The 15130-nt window shown below is 41.5% G+C and overlaps 2 protein-coding genes across 2 annotated transcripts in view; one reads left to right on the forward strand and one right to left on the reverse strand.

Annotated features, from left to right (window-relative positions):
• The window catches only part of PDCD10 (programmed cell death 10), a 44505-nt gene extending 31782 nt beyond the window's left edge, over positions 1-12723 (reverse strand). The window contains exon 1 of the mRNA XM_003794645.2: positions 12611-12723. The gene's annotated coding sequence lies outside the window, so the exon portion shown is untranslated. The remainder of the gene's footprint in view (positions 1-12610) is intronic.
• Positions 12724-13436: 713 nt separating this feature from the next.
• SERPINI1 (serpin family I member 1) overlaps positions 13437-15130 on the forward strand; it is an 84869-nt gene continuing 83175 nt past the window's right edge. Inside the window, exon 1 of the mRNA XM_003794646.3 lies at positions 13437-13603. The gene's annotated coding sequence lies outside the window, so the exon portion shown is untranslated. The remainder of the gene's footprint in view (positions 13604-15130) is intronic.

Consider the following 15130-nt stretch of genomic DNA (forward strand, 5'->3'; position numbering starts at 1 on the left):
CTGGACACTAGAGAGACCTGTGTGCTCGTGTGCACTGACCTGTGATCCATTAGTCCCAACTGGACACTAGAGAGAGCTGTGTGCTCATGTGCACTGACCTGTGATCCATTAGTCCCACCTGGACACTAGAAAGACCTGTGTGCTCGTGTGCACTGACTTGTGATCCATTAGTCCCACCTGGACACTAGAGAGACCTGTGTGCTCATGTGCACCGACCTGTGATCCATTAGTCCCAACTGGACACTAGAGAGACCTGTGTGCTTGTGTGCACTGACCTGTGATCCATTAGTCCCAACTGGACACTAGAGAGACCTGCATCCACGTGTGCACTGACCTCACTCCCAACCTGGCACTGAGCACATGTGTTTCTCACTCTTGTGATGTTTTACTTTGAAGAATGATTTCCAGTTCCATCCAGGTTATCCAAAAAGATACCAGATCACCACATCTTGTGGCTGAGTAGAACTGCACAGTATGCATATACCACAGTTTAATAATCCACTCACATACTGGGGGGCACCTAGGTGGTTTCTGCATCTTTGTGATTGTGAACTCTGCTGCTATAAACATTCAAGTGCAGTCGTCCTCTTTTTCCTTTGGGTGTATACCCAGCAGTGGTATACAGTGGTTTGACTGCTGGGTCAAATGGTAGGTAGGTCTACTACCTAAAGCTCTCTGAAGTATCACTATACAATTTTCCATAGAGGTTGCACTAGTTTGCAGTCCCACCAACAGTGTATGAGAGCTCCTTTCTCTCTGCTCACGGTGGTATCTTAATGGGCTAAGAGTGAGCTGGTAAGGGAATCTAAGTTTTCAAGAATCTCAGTTAAAAAGAAAGTGAAACACTAAAAAGGACAGTAGGCTGGAAGGAAGCATTTCTACGTCTGCCTCTTGAGAGCACAAGGCAGATCATCACAGCTGTAAAGGCCAACCAAGAGGGAAGGGGTCAGGAAGTAGCTGCAGTCACTTTGGGACTCACTGCTGACTTTCCTACCTGTGAACTCCAATAGACATCACCTTATTTGTCACCAAAAAGGACAGTGTTTTTTTGCAACACTGGGGGCTAAATAAATGGCTGGCCTACAGCATACAAAACCACCTTTTAATACTGTTCCTATGAAAAATGCTCCTGAGAACCAATTTACAACTGAACTTTTAGAACACACATTCACGAACTGGGACACTTCAGTTTTCCAGTAAGACTATGGGACGATCTTAAAAAGTGATCTCATCTGCCTCCTAACTACCATAGCAACCAGAATCTGGATATGGTGTGGTGCACTTGTCCAGAGTCACAATTTCCATCTAAAAATAAAATAATAAAAATTCGATGTCAGTGTGGGGCAACATAACAAGAACTTTACTATGTGTAAAGAACTTTTCAATGTGTTGCTTTGGGAGAAATTTTTCAAAGTCAGTTTTGTATGCACTCAGCATACATAGAATAAAAACATTAAAGATAAAAAACAATAAGAACCAGCATTGTAGGTAAGAATTTAGATAAGAGGCAAAACATTAAAATAAATTTTTCTTCCAAAACACCCTCTGTGAAATACAGGGTAAGCAAACTTCTCATTTATACTTCCCCCATTATTTCTTTGAATATTCAAAATAAAACTGCTAATTTCAAACATAAGATGAATCAGCTTTAAGTGTGTTTCTGACGACAAAGGTCTGATAACTAGAATCTACAGAGAACTCAAACTAATCAGTAAGAAAAGAATAAATAACCCCATTTCTATGTGGGCAAGAGACTTCAACATCAAGTTCTCTGAAGACAGGTGCAGGGCCTACAGACACATGAAAAAATGCTCATCATCTTTAATCATCAGAGAAATGCAAATCAAAACCACTTTGAGATATCATCTAACTCCAGTAAGACTAGCTCACATCACAAAATCCCAAAACTACAGATGCTGGCATGGATGTGGAGGGAAGGGAACAATTCTACACTCTGGTGGGAATGCAAACTAATATGGCCTTTTGGAAAGAAGTTTGGAGAAAACTCAAGAACTAAAAGTAGACCTACCATTCAATCCTGCAATTCCTCTACTAAGTATATACCCAGATGATCAAAAATCATACATTACAACAAAGACATCTGCACCAGAATGTGTAATGCAGCCCAATTCATAATAGCCAAGACATGAAAATAGCCCAAGTGCCCATCCACCCATGAATGGATTAACAAATGGTGGTCTATGTACTCCATGGAATACTATGCAGCCATAAAAAGATGGAGACCTCACATCTTTTATGTCTATCTGGATGGAGCTGGAACATATTCTTCTTAGTAAAGTATCTCAAGAATGGTGAAGAAAGCATCCAATGTACTCAATACTACTATAAAATCAATATATAACCACCTATACACTCATATGAATAGCAAAACATAACTATAGTCCAGAAAGTAGAAGGGAAGAAGAGAGAGTGGAGAGGGGAGGGGGGATATGGGCAGAGGGAGGGTATTTGGGGGGACCTGCCCTAATGTGCATGATGCAATGGTACATTTCAAAACTATTTAAAAATGAGTATAATTGTGATGGATGTGTTACTTAGTTCAACATATTTCACATTATATATTGAAGCAGTACCCCAAACCCCATAAATGGGTCAATGTACAAAGTTGTGATTTAATAAAAAATAATTAAAAAAATAAATAAATAAATCTTTCTGAGTTTAAGACCACTTGTTTAGAGTTAGGTGGCAAAAAAAAAAAAAAAAAAAAAAGGTTCTCGGCCATTCCGCTGTCAAACTCTTAGCCTTCCAAGCTCTTGCCCTGTACAGCCAACTCGAGGTTTAACACAGGGTTCAGAATCAGCATTTCCTGAAACAGCTTCATTTTACACCATCTGGGGCCTGAGATAACACAAGAGCAGAACCTATTTATTCCCAAATGGGAGGCGTGAGACCAACAGTCACTGGTACTAACGCATGCAGTTCCTCCTTAGATGGAGGTTTCCTCAGTAAGGTAAACTCTACATTTAAAATGTTTTCAGAGGCTTTTTGGCCCTGCCTTCTTTCTACTTAAATTCAGTACTAGCCATCTCACCTGGTCCTAAATTCCTGTAATTCCTATAATCTCCCTCCCTAAAAGGAAGAAGATGGAACGACTGATTTGCGTTGGCTCTCCAACAAAACGCCCATGAACTTCAGTGGAGAGAAGTGCTTTCATTCAGCCTTGAGAAGTATCCTTGTATTTATGTTCCCATTTTTTCCCCATATTCCTTTATTCCAACAGAGATATTAGAGTCAGCATGGCAGGCGCACAGCAGACACTTAATTTTTGCTGAATGAACCAATTAATGAGCTAAAACATTGGTAATTTATAAGTTGACTCAGTCTAATACTTTTCAAATATCAAAATTAGCAAAATAAAAACAAACACAAAAACTTAATTAATTCTATTACTAAAGTCTGGACCCAGTCATATTTGCCAGTTTTAACTTTCTTTTGTAGCCACCCACCCTCTTTCAACTATAGTAAGCTATTTGATGGTTATATTTGCACGTTCTGCCTGGTCAGGAAGTCCTCCCCAAGAGTTGGTTGATTACGGGTTTCAAATACCTGACACCCCTTGCTTTCTCTCAATGATACAGCATCAAGAATCATACCCTTCAGGCTCCCAGAGAAACCAAACACATCCAAAGACTGTATAGATCACAGTCTGGTCACTTCACACAGCTGGGAGGCTGGCCTGTGCTACCACAACCTACATAACTCTTAGAGCTTCCTCCTGCCAAAATGTTATAGTCATTTTCAATAAGAGATCAAGATTTAGAAGTGAAAACCAAGAAAAAGGGAGGTAACAGAATAGGGTAAGTTGGTAATCCTACTTGAACAAAAATAAACAAAGTCTTGAGGATATACCTATGTGTCTCTCCATCCCCTGCAAATAACATTTTCTATAATTCGAGGCCCTCCACGTCTAGTTTTCTTTTTTAATAAAGTTACGGAAACTTAAATCCGCCTGAACAGGCACTACTGTCAGTTTAGTATTCATAGGACTTTACATTTAGGGACATCTAGAAACAGTCTCTTGTTAGTAAGCGTAATATATGGTATTATACCACTGTATTATATACATACATATTTTCTGGATTTTTCAAAATTTGGACTCAATAATATGTGCAGAGAGATATAGGGGTAAAGTATAAGAATGAAGGTCAAACATAAGCTCAAATTCTGGTCCTGTCACTTATAAAGCATCTTGTCTTCAAGCAAGTCCCTCCCCTCTCTATGCCTAAGCTGCCTCTTCACGAGGGACAGCTGAGCAGCATACTTAAAAGAGATGCAGCTGAAATAAAAGATTAAGTAATTTCTAAGCCAAGCCACAAAGCCTGTATATTAAATGACTTTAAGTTACTAAAGTGCATTGTTTTTGCACTTTTAAATAACTATCCACAGAAAATACACATTCCACAAGGAATTCTCACATCACTGAAAAGTCTAGCCCACTCAATCAAACTGGGAAAGGTGCTTGCACCCCTGTCAAACCACATTTTTCATATAATTGATACTAACTAGGTTCAAGGACTCCATCTACTTAAAAGAAAAAAAGATCAAAAAGATACTATCTTCAAATACCTATAAAGATGACTGACAAAACACCTGTTTGCTAAGCTACTAAGAAGGAACAGAGTTTCTAAAACAACCCCTGCAAGTTGAGTTAAAATATCTTTGAAAACAGATAAAACTGACAAATTAGAGCACAATGGCCCATGTGATGGGGAACTGCCTAAATGTAACTCCATCCCCTTTATCATCCACTGTTACTTCAGTATGTCTGTGACAGGCAGCTGTTCCCTAACTGATGAGCAGGGCTGGTTCTAAATGTATGTATGCCTCATACAAATCAGTCATTTCAAAGTTACAACTTACTTTTCTGTAGAGCACTAAGGTTCTCGGAAGACTTCAGAATCTACAATGTTACCTAAAGGAAACTAGGAAAAGGAGTATTTCAATTCCACCTAGCATCGTTGGAGTACTGCTAACATAGAAGTGAGTAATTTGTCTCATCTATGAAATAGGAATAATATTGTCCTTTCTTAAGGCTGTGGTGAAGATTAAACATCATTCTCACAGATAAATTGTTGTTTAAAACAGTGCATGACACACAGAAATTATTCAATATTAGCTATTATGATCAAGTATAGAAAGTCTAATCTAGATGATGAGATCAGATCTCTCTAGCAGTCAGGCCTCCTGTCTTCCATAGAACCAACCCAGCCAGGGCAATCAAAGACTCCACAAAGCCAGGTAAGTGGGGGAAAGTAAGTGATTTTAAACATCTTAAAGAGAATGAAACTTTTTTTTTTCCAAATAAAATCTTTTATCAAATCCTACATATGAGAGAGAAAATGGGCTAAACTGCTCATTCACTGTTCCTTTAGCCAATCAATGGTTTTTAAGAGCTCCTGTGAAAGCGCTCCCTTTCACAGGAGCTCTTAAAAACCTACCACAACTTGAAAAGCACTGCTCTAGAACAATGGCTACAAAAGTATTATGAAGAACAAAGCAAAAATGACAAAGTTATCTTCTGATAGCAAAAGATATTCAGAACCAGAATTTTTCATAACTCAGATCCAGATCTCTCTCTCAAGAGAAAATTTACCCTTACCCTTAAATGCTAATGCACTTAACAAGCTCAAATGTGAAGGTTCTAAAATATTAAAGCAAAATTACGATCATATACTATCTAGTCCAGAAGTCCTCAAACTTTTTAAACAGGGGGCCAGTTCACTGTCCCTCAGATCATTGGAGGGCCGGACTGTGGGCCCCAGGATAAGTCGGCTGCTTAGCAGGACAGGCAGCAGTGGCAAAAACACCCTGCAGGCTGGATAAATGTCTTTGGTGAGCCACATGTGGTCCGCAGGCTGTAGTTTGAGGACGTCTGATCTAGTCCAATCTCCAAATTTCACAACTTAGAAATAAAAGTCCCTAGGAATGGAATTCACACTAAGAAATAAAACAGAATGGTAACAGTTATTTTAACCAAATACTGTACCAGGCTGTTATAGCCTATTGTACTGGTTATGTTAGTCTGCGAAACTGAACTGTTTCTAGATTACCCTGCCCTGCCCCTTGTCATCGTGGTCCAATCGGCGGCACACAGCCAAGAGGCCCACACTCCATTTAGAATTGTCTGGAGAGTGAAGCAAGAGTGTGCACCTGTAATCTTAGTCCTCCGGAGGCTGAGGCGGGTGGGTCGCCTGACCTCACAAGTTTGAGCCCAGCCTGTGCCATATTGAGAACCCGTCTCAAAATAGCCAAGGGTTGTGGTAGGCACGGGTAGACCCAGCTACTCAGGAAGCTTAGGCAAGAAAATCGCTTAAGCCCAAGAGTTTGAGGTTACTGTGAGCTATGAAGCCACAGCACTCTACCAAGGGTAAGAAAGTGAGACTCTGTCACAAAAACAAAAATCAAAAAACAAAGACTGTGATTCTGACTCAGTTGTCACTCTGTGTACTCAGCAGCACTGCCTTGTGGACCTTCCATTCATTGCTGCTGAGACCCACCCTAAAAGTTAACTGCACCATGTCCAAAGTATGCACTTACATGTTTTGAGAGTACTATTTCTTAATACAGAAATCTGTAAAGAAACAAGAAGTAAATAAGCTTTTCTACACCCAGGTGGACAGTATAAAGCAGGATATGAAACAGAAAGACCTGAGTTTGAATTTTTGCTCAGCTGAATGGTGTCACTTATTTAATCTAGCTAAAATCAGTGAGAACTTAATGGAAATATTAATTGCAGTACACAGCAGGTTAAGAATACTAAATGCTCATCAAAGACTTACTACCCAATAAGCACTGGCTAACACCCCAAAAGCATTCAATTCACATTACTATTGATATCTTATCCAAAATTCTATGATCCTGAGAGGGGATCAGGGCTACAACTAGGATGAGACAAAGAGATGCCTGCATCACAAAATTCTGCTCTGATTTGCATGACATGGAGAGTTGGTGTCTCCTTAAATCTGGTGTGCTAGGCACCTCCTGTGCCTCACTCTAGTCCCGCCCCTGTGCAGCATACACAGTGACCGTCTCATACTGACACCACAATGTCTTATGAGATTATGCACAATGCTTAGCATGATTCCTGGTACTCAGTGCTTGCTCAATAAATGTTGGCTATCATACTAGACTCCAGCTCATTCCAACATAGACATATGGCAATTTCACACATCAGACATACTCAATAAGTAAATGAACAAAAGGTCATTATTATGCAAATTAGACTTATTTCTGTTAACTTACTAGGGGACTCACCTAAGTATACAGAACCATGCCTACCATTTAAAATGCTCCCTAACTATTACCCAGTAATTCCTATGCATTTTTACTTTTTTTTTTTATTTTTTTACCCTGCAGGCAAAACTTGATTCCAGACAACTATAAAAGAATGAGACTGAATAGGTTCACATGCTTCTGGTTGATTAAAAAAATGACTACATAAATACAAATATAAGGATGACCCTGAAAAATAAGATTTGAATATCACAAAATAGTCAAGAGACCTTTAAACTATACAGCTTAAATGAGAAAATTTCCATCTTCATAGAAACAAAAATGAACCACCAAACTGCCTGTCTACAGTTCACAGCTAAATTTCTAACTGCTGTAATAAAGGTGCTTTCATTTCTCACCTCATGTGTATGTATATCCCTAAAGTACAAACCTCTAAGACCAAGACTTACTTTACCATTTCAAATGCAATAATATACAGAATCAATTATACTTCTTAATGTCTAAATCACTTTTATAGTTTCGATTACAGAGAAAAATTCTTTATCATTGAACTGGCTTAAAATTCCTGATAACACTGATGACCGCGATAGTCCACAGAAGCAGCAATACCTCAGTTTTATCCTCCACACACTTGCTTTGCCAAGTAAATATGAAAATTTTATCCACGATTCCAATAACATCAAGACTGGCTTTGTAAAAAGCAAGTTTAAGACTCAGTACAAACTTGTATTTAAGAAAAACCAGTAGCACTATCAAACTTTAAAGCCCAATATTAGCAATCCCTTGTTGACAGTATCTTGTGGGAGAGTGAACTGGTGTCTGTGAAAGCAAGTGAGGCTCCAGCACCTCTTGGCTGTTGTAATTTTCCTATGCTATTACTGGGGTACCACAAAATACTGCAGGAAGATTGCAGAATTTGTTTTCAAGACCCAAATCCTGCAGGATGTTGATTAGTGATTAAAAAAATAAAATAAAATAAAGACCAAACGCTAACACAATTTATCCCTGAAATTTAGTTTTAAATTCAGTGCATTTTACAAATGACCTTTTTACACTTATAAGTACCTAAGTTAAAAGCAAGTAAGACTCACTTAAATAATAGGAAAATTTTCAAGAAGCCCAAAACATAAGCTCTTCTGAAATAAGAACTACTCAATTTTACTAAGTCACCTTATCTAAAGAAAGCAATATTAGAGGCAAAAATTCACAAGATCTCATAGTTAAAAGCACAAAAAAAAAAAAAGAGAGAGAGAGAGAGAAAGCATGGAGACAGATCCAGATACCCAAATCCTGGCTCCAGCATCTACTACCAGAAAACTAGCAATTTAATTAAACTTTGAGTTAAAAGTAAGTTTACTTGGTGTCCTCAGCTGTAAACCAGCATTAATACTACATAAATGAAATAACAGTTTTGAGGACAAAATGTGATAACAGCAGAGAAGAAGGGAGTCCATTAAAGTTAGTTTCTTCCATGCCTATTTTGTTATAATGAACGTTGCTTCAAAAAGCACAACAGTAAGAAGGTCTCTAAGACGCTGTTATACAGTAATTTTGTTGTAAATGAAATTGACTCCTTTGTCATTTCCACATAGAAAAATACTTAATCCTGATTTTAGTGATCTAGGCAGAACAAATACCTTTCTACAATTCACATTAAAGTTCTGTCAATAACGTCCTTAAATTGCCTAAGCTTCACAGTTAGTTCATTTGAAAGTTCCTAAAAACGTCGATCCTCCATGAGAGTAGGAAGCACATGGGTTCCATTCATTTCTGTATTTCTGTTCCCAGCAGTGCTGGAGGCACTGTGCATGAATGTGCTCATCCATTCACACAGCGAATATTAACTGAACACTTACTTGGTCCAGGTACCGTGTAGGTACTGTGGGGAGACACATGACAAATGGGAGGGCCCTGCTCAAGCAGCTTACAGTCCAGCAAGGGAGACAAACGTGTGTCACACGGACGCTGAATTACTTAAGTCTGATGCTGCTGGGGCTGCAGGAGAGACAGAGTAAGGGGAAGACACAGGGATCTCCTTTGATTTGGGGAAGGAGAACAAGGCTCCCTAAGGAACGACAGTTAAACTGAGACATGAAAACTGACTTGTACTAGTCCATATTTGAGTAGGATGGAGCGCACAGCCAGGCAGGAGATGGAACATAAAAAGGCCCTCAAGTCAGGAGGGTTCACACGTCGTAACTGCAAGGCAGAAGAAAGGGGGAAGGCTCAGGATGAGGATGGAGAGCTGGAAAGGAGGAGAGGAGGTAAACTGCCCGCGGGAAGCAGAGTAAGAGAGTAACAGTAGGTGAATATTTAAATAAAACGTAAAATATTTTATTGTTAAAATTGAAAAATAAAAGGCTTTTTCTCACATAAATAATCTAAGGAAACTAAGTCTATACTATGCAATATAACTACAGTCACCAGGTATTTCCAAGGTGACAGTAGTGACATTCAGCAATGAGGTATATAGCACTTTTTCTAGGATGAGTTTGCAAACTTAACTATCAGACTTCGTACTACAGCTCTGATGACCATTCCAGAAAAAGAGTTTCAAAATTGCTTTGAGGGGTGGACCAAGTGCTGGTGTCAGTGCTTAGCTTCCAGAGGGAAGGACCTCCAAGGTGACTGCAGTGATATTCAGCAATGACGTATGTAGCACTTTTTCTAGGATGATTTCACAAACTTAATTGTCCTACCTTAAATGTAAGATCTGCAGCCAGAGGACATGGATTATACCTTAGTTCCACTAGTCACTAGTTGCATAACTTTGGGCAAGCCCCTTCATTCTCTTTGCAAACAGGTATCCAATCTTCCTAGCTGCTGAAACTACAAAGATAAATAACATACAGCTTCTATTCTTACAGACTTAAAGAGATAGATGTATATGGAAGAGATCTTGAGTCCTTTAAGAGATGATGTCCAGCAGCTAACACAAGGCTCTACAAAGCCCCAAATGAGAATAATGTGGTTACTGGTGAGCTACAAACTAGTATAAAAATCCAAGAGTTCACTCTGTGCAAAGATCCAAGTACACCAGCATGTGACTGGAAGACAATAAATACCAAATACAACCGACAACACCTTACTCAGCATGCTAGCTAGCAGGAGTGAAATAACAAAGCTATAACTTTGAGAAGAGCTTTGAAGAGAAGTTAATGGTAGAACTAAACCAAGGACAAAACCTAACATACACTGAACAAGTGCATTGTGTTAATTTTACTTATTTCCAAATTTCCCTTAGCTCTGAAGCTCTTCCCATAACCACACAGCTTTATGCCAAAAGTTAGAACTCACTTCACACCTCCCCCAACAAAAGACGAATGCCTACACTGCCATCCAGAAAGTACATTAACATCTTGCTTTACCGTCACTGACTCATGTTCAGTTCATGGTCTACTTCAACCACCACACCCTTCTAATCTAGCACCAAGCCAGGTATCCCTACAGAACTCCATTTGTTTATTGGTTCTTCCTTGCCTGTGTATTCCATTACATAAGGGGCTATGTTATTCCTGATTTTACTTTATTAAGTATCATCAGACTTCTTGTATTTTAAAAGTCATTCCCAGAACATCTTAACTTCAATCATGGGGGAACATAATACTTCTGATCCTAGAAAGTGCTTCTGTGTTCAAAAGTTAAACACATGTTGATGACAATTGCAGAGTGTATTCAAAATGCAGCATATTTTGATGGTCAACTTACATTAACAATAAACCATGGCTGATAACCTGCTGAGAATAAGCACTCTTTATGAATATAAACTTATCCTGAAGAAACCTGATGTTAATGAACATATTCCCACAATTCTATTAAAAACCTATCTAATAACAATATTCATAAGCTATAACGATATTCATGATAATTATAGAGTATAAGACTGGAATAAGCACACTACTTTCTTCTCGATGTAAAATATAAGCTTTTTCACTAATGTAAAATAAGAATGAATTAGGGGTCACAGATGATGCAAAGAATAATAAAATATTTAACAGTCTGATTTTATCATTTATGTACCCCAAAACACACATACCCTCTTGCCTCTTGGAGTCAAAAAAATGAGGAAAAAAGTAAACCAAAATCCCAAACAAAATATAAAATGTTACCTCCAAGAAACGCAATTTATCTTCTTTTCTAGTAATGAGCACAGTAAACTCTCCTTGGTGCTACATTATTTGAAAAAAAGGTGTAAAGTTTTGAGAAAGAAATTCAATCCCACTGTTCTTAGTTTTACGAAATGAGAATAAAAACACTCCTAAGGCAGAAGGTAAATGGGGTATTCTTTTAACTGTAAGGATGGGAGATACTGTATAACTGATGTTCTACCCTATGCTTTAAAATGATCTAGGGGAGTAAAACCTATCATTTAATATACACCTAATAAAAGGGGGAAATACTCAAGTTCAAACTAATCCCTTTTGTTTTTTCAAAAGGTTAGAAAAGGTTCTTCCTCTACTGAAGAATTTCATCCCAGTTCAAAAAAACAACTGTTCATCTCACAAATGGCTTCTCAGAAATACTACTTCAAACAGCTTTACTCTGCAACTTCCTCCACCCTCTCCAGAGAACACAACCAGCCTCCCTACTCTTTCTCTCCTGGGCAGCAGCTCCTGGTTCAGAAGTTGGACTCCAAGTGGAGTAGATTTAGACTTGTCTCTATCTGTGTGACCTTGGGCACGTCATATATAATTCCCCCAGTTCCCTCTTCAGCACCCCAACATCAAAGTGCTCTAAAAAACAGGAAAGGACTAAACATAACTCAGGTATTACACCTAAGAGGGTCAGCCTTTCTGCTTAAAGCAAAATCAACTCCTTGGTGGGGCCTCATCATTATCCTGGAAGGGAATCCGTAGAACTCTGTCAGCACCTGACTCTTCCTTCTCCAATTCGCCTCTTCCCTCAAAGGGCATAACCCGAGTCACCCCCAAAGCAGACGCCCGAGCACCCCTTCCTCCTGCACGTCGTCTCCGGCTTACTTCTAAAGCAGGGGGAAAGTGCAGCCTCACCTCCTTCCCAGGCCACACCTTCAGAGGACCCACCCCAGGCACATCCGCCCTCTGCTTTCCCGGGGGGGGCACTGGAGGCCAACCTCGCCCTTCCCCTTCGGCCTCCACCCACAGCAGACTTCCTGGAGGCGCTCAGGCCCGAGCCGGGCAGGCGGCATTTACAAACCCGCTTTACGCCACTCGCGTAAGGGAAACTCGCTTACGCCCATAGGGCCCCGCTCCCAGCCCCGTCCGCTCCGCCTGCCAGGACTAAGCTCGGGTGCCTCAGCCACAGCCCCCGGGAGACCCCAGACTCCTTCTACTCCGCGCGGAGCTACAGGGACTGGAGCACAACAGCTACACCTTACCGGCAGCTGAGGCACTGACTTCACTTCCCACCTTTGGAGCCCTCTTCAACTCCCGGATCAATTCACCCCGGCGACGCCGGAAGGACCTGAGAGGAACCAGGCGTTGTCCGGAATCCTGCCCAGCCGGAGTCGCGCAAAGGCCTGTGGGGACTCGTAGTTCCGCTCGCCCGCATTGTGGGCAATTCCTAGAGGCTCAGGACTACATTTCCCGGCAGGCTGTGCAGCGGCGCCTGAGGCGATGGGTGGGGACACTTCTGGCCAATAATAGGCGAGTTCCCTGCCTTTGCGGGAGGAGATGAGAAGAACACAGGGGAAGCACGGAAAGGAGGGGAAGGGCGGGGCCTTCTCTCACCTGTGCCAATCAGGGAGTAGGGTCCGCCGCACAGGCACCGCCCCCATGGGGGCGGCCTGGCGGAGCAGAGGAAGGAAGGGGGCGAAGGCCCTGAGGTGGGCATCGCGTGGCTGCTGGGCGGGGGACTCCGCGCCGGTGCAAAGGAAGCCGCGGAGACATCGCCGGGGTGGAGGGAGAGCGCGGTGGGGGACGTGCCTGGGCGGAGGCGCAGTTTTCCCGAGAGCGGCTCATCCCCGGACACACCCAGCAACCAGACCCGCGGGTCGGGGGTGACTGGCCGAGCCTGGCCTCCCCGCAGGGGCGCCCGGGCGGGGCGGGAGGCGGTGCCAGGTGTGAGCTGCGGAGGGAGAGGAGCTCCGGGGGAAGGGAAGCGGAGAGCAGCTGCAGAGCAGGCACCGGGGTACCGGGCAGCTGCTCCGCGCTGTCTCTAGCCGGGGCAGCGGCCGGAACGGCAGGGGGCGGAGCAGCAGCTGCCCAATTCACCAACTGGAGGAGGGGGGCGGAGCCTGGGTCTCTGTAGGAGCTGGAGGCGCAGCCTGCGCGGTAGTTTCCTGGGAGAGCAGAGCAGGACCAGATCCGAGCCAGCGCAGCCTCCGAGCCCCGGCTCCAGCATCCCGCCAGGGGTTGCAGGTGTGTGGGAGGTAAGCGTGGGTGTCTCTCTCTTCGGGGCTAATCACGTCGCCCCGGGGAAAGCTTCTTGCAATAGGAATTAGCACCAAGGCACAGCTGCATGAGTCTGCCTTGGGTTAGGAAACTGGTGCAAATCCTTTCAGGTGAAAGATTTACATTTTTGGACTTTGAGGAGAGGAAAGCAAAAGGAAGCTTGACCCTGGGCATAAAGGGCGTGGTTAGTGTTTTGGGATTGAGTTGCACCATTAAAACTGTTGTAGGAGATCTCAAGATTGACGGAAACCCTGCTAAACGAGGACAAGGTAGATGAGAGCTGAATAGATGCGTAGCTGGTAAAAAGCAAAATTTTTGTCATTGGAATAGAATTGCTTCAGAACTATTTCACTAGGAAAATAAGTTTGCGTTCTTCTTCAATGTCTATCTCTTACGTTGTTTATCAGATTTTCCTGCGACCGAACTGTTCTTCGGGTGGATGTGTTGCAGGTTCCTAGAATTGCAAGAGCTCTGGATTAAAGAAGCAAATTCAAGCAGAAATAGTCAGGATAGCATTGGTTCTGACCGAACCTTTCAGAAGTATAACTTTTGACAGCAATGATGTAAAAATGTATTTTAATGGATAGCTACTTAGCTTTTTTTCCAGTAGCTCTGGAATATTGAAACAAAGACCTGGACTCAGCCTATAGTGGGAACATACGGTGTACATCGCTGCTCCTTATTCTCTCATTTGTATCTATTGATATTTGTACATTTTTTAAAAACCAGAGTACAAGGAAAGCTGTGTGAGAATCTTTTCTCTGTGTGGAGTATGTGCTGAATGATAACTCTCATTACATGTTATGATGGGTTCAGGTTGAAAACACATGTAGTATCACAGAATAATAGTTTGTTCTCCGTATTAAATCGTGTATATTCCTTTGATTGTAGCTGTAATACTGATGGGTGGAAATGTATTGTAAAGCTGGGTAAAGATGAAAGTCTTACCTAGCTACGTTTGTGTAACTACGACAAAATGCAGCCTTTTATTTCTAGAAAAGTAATCAGACCCTCTTGCCTAGTTCATTTTCTTTTTGTCACAGAGGTTCCTCGGATTGCATAGCTTTTAATCATAGCATATTGCAGCAGGTTTTGCCGTGAAATGCCTTCACGGTGACAGTTGTGTATTTCAAAGTCTGTTTGAATCATTTAATCCAGGGGGGTTTTAAACAAAGGTCAGTAAAATGGAATAATTGCCATTTATTTTCTTCTGCTTTCATGGTTTCCTTTTACTTAGGATTTTATTTCTGTAATGCACCCATAATTTCTTTTTCAATAGAAATGGCTCAAAGGAATTCTCTACCTAGCTTCAAGTTCAGTCCTACTGAGTGCCACTACTGATAAGCCTATGTGACATACCATTGTATGTATTCCTTCCCTCTCACATTCTCACACACCAGAGAAATATATAGACAGATAGATATTAGAGAAACAGCTGCATTTAGATCGTCCCCAAGCAGATCAGGTATTTTATCAGAGGCGGCAAAGAGCTTAGAAGAAAAAAA

This window comes from Otolemur garnettii, unplaced genomic scaffold, assembly GCF_000181295.1.
Source record: "Otolemur garnettii isolate 467f Iridium unplaced genomic scaffold, OtoGar3 scaffold00084, whole genome shotgun sequence".
In the NCBI taxonomy this organism is placed as follows: Eukaryota; Metazoa; Chordata; class Mammalia; order Primates; family Galagidae; genus Otolemur; species Otolemur garnettii.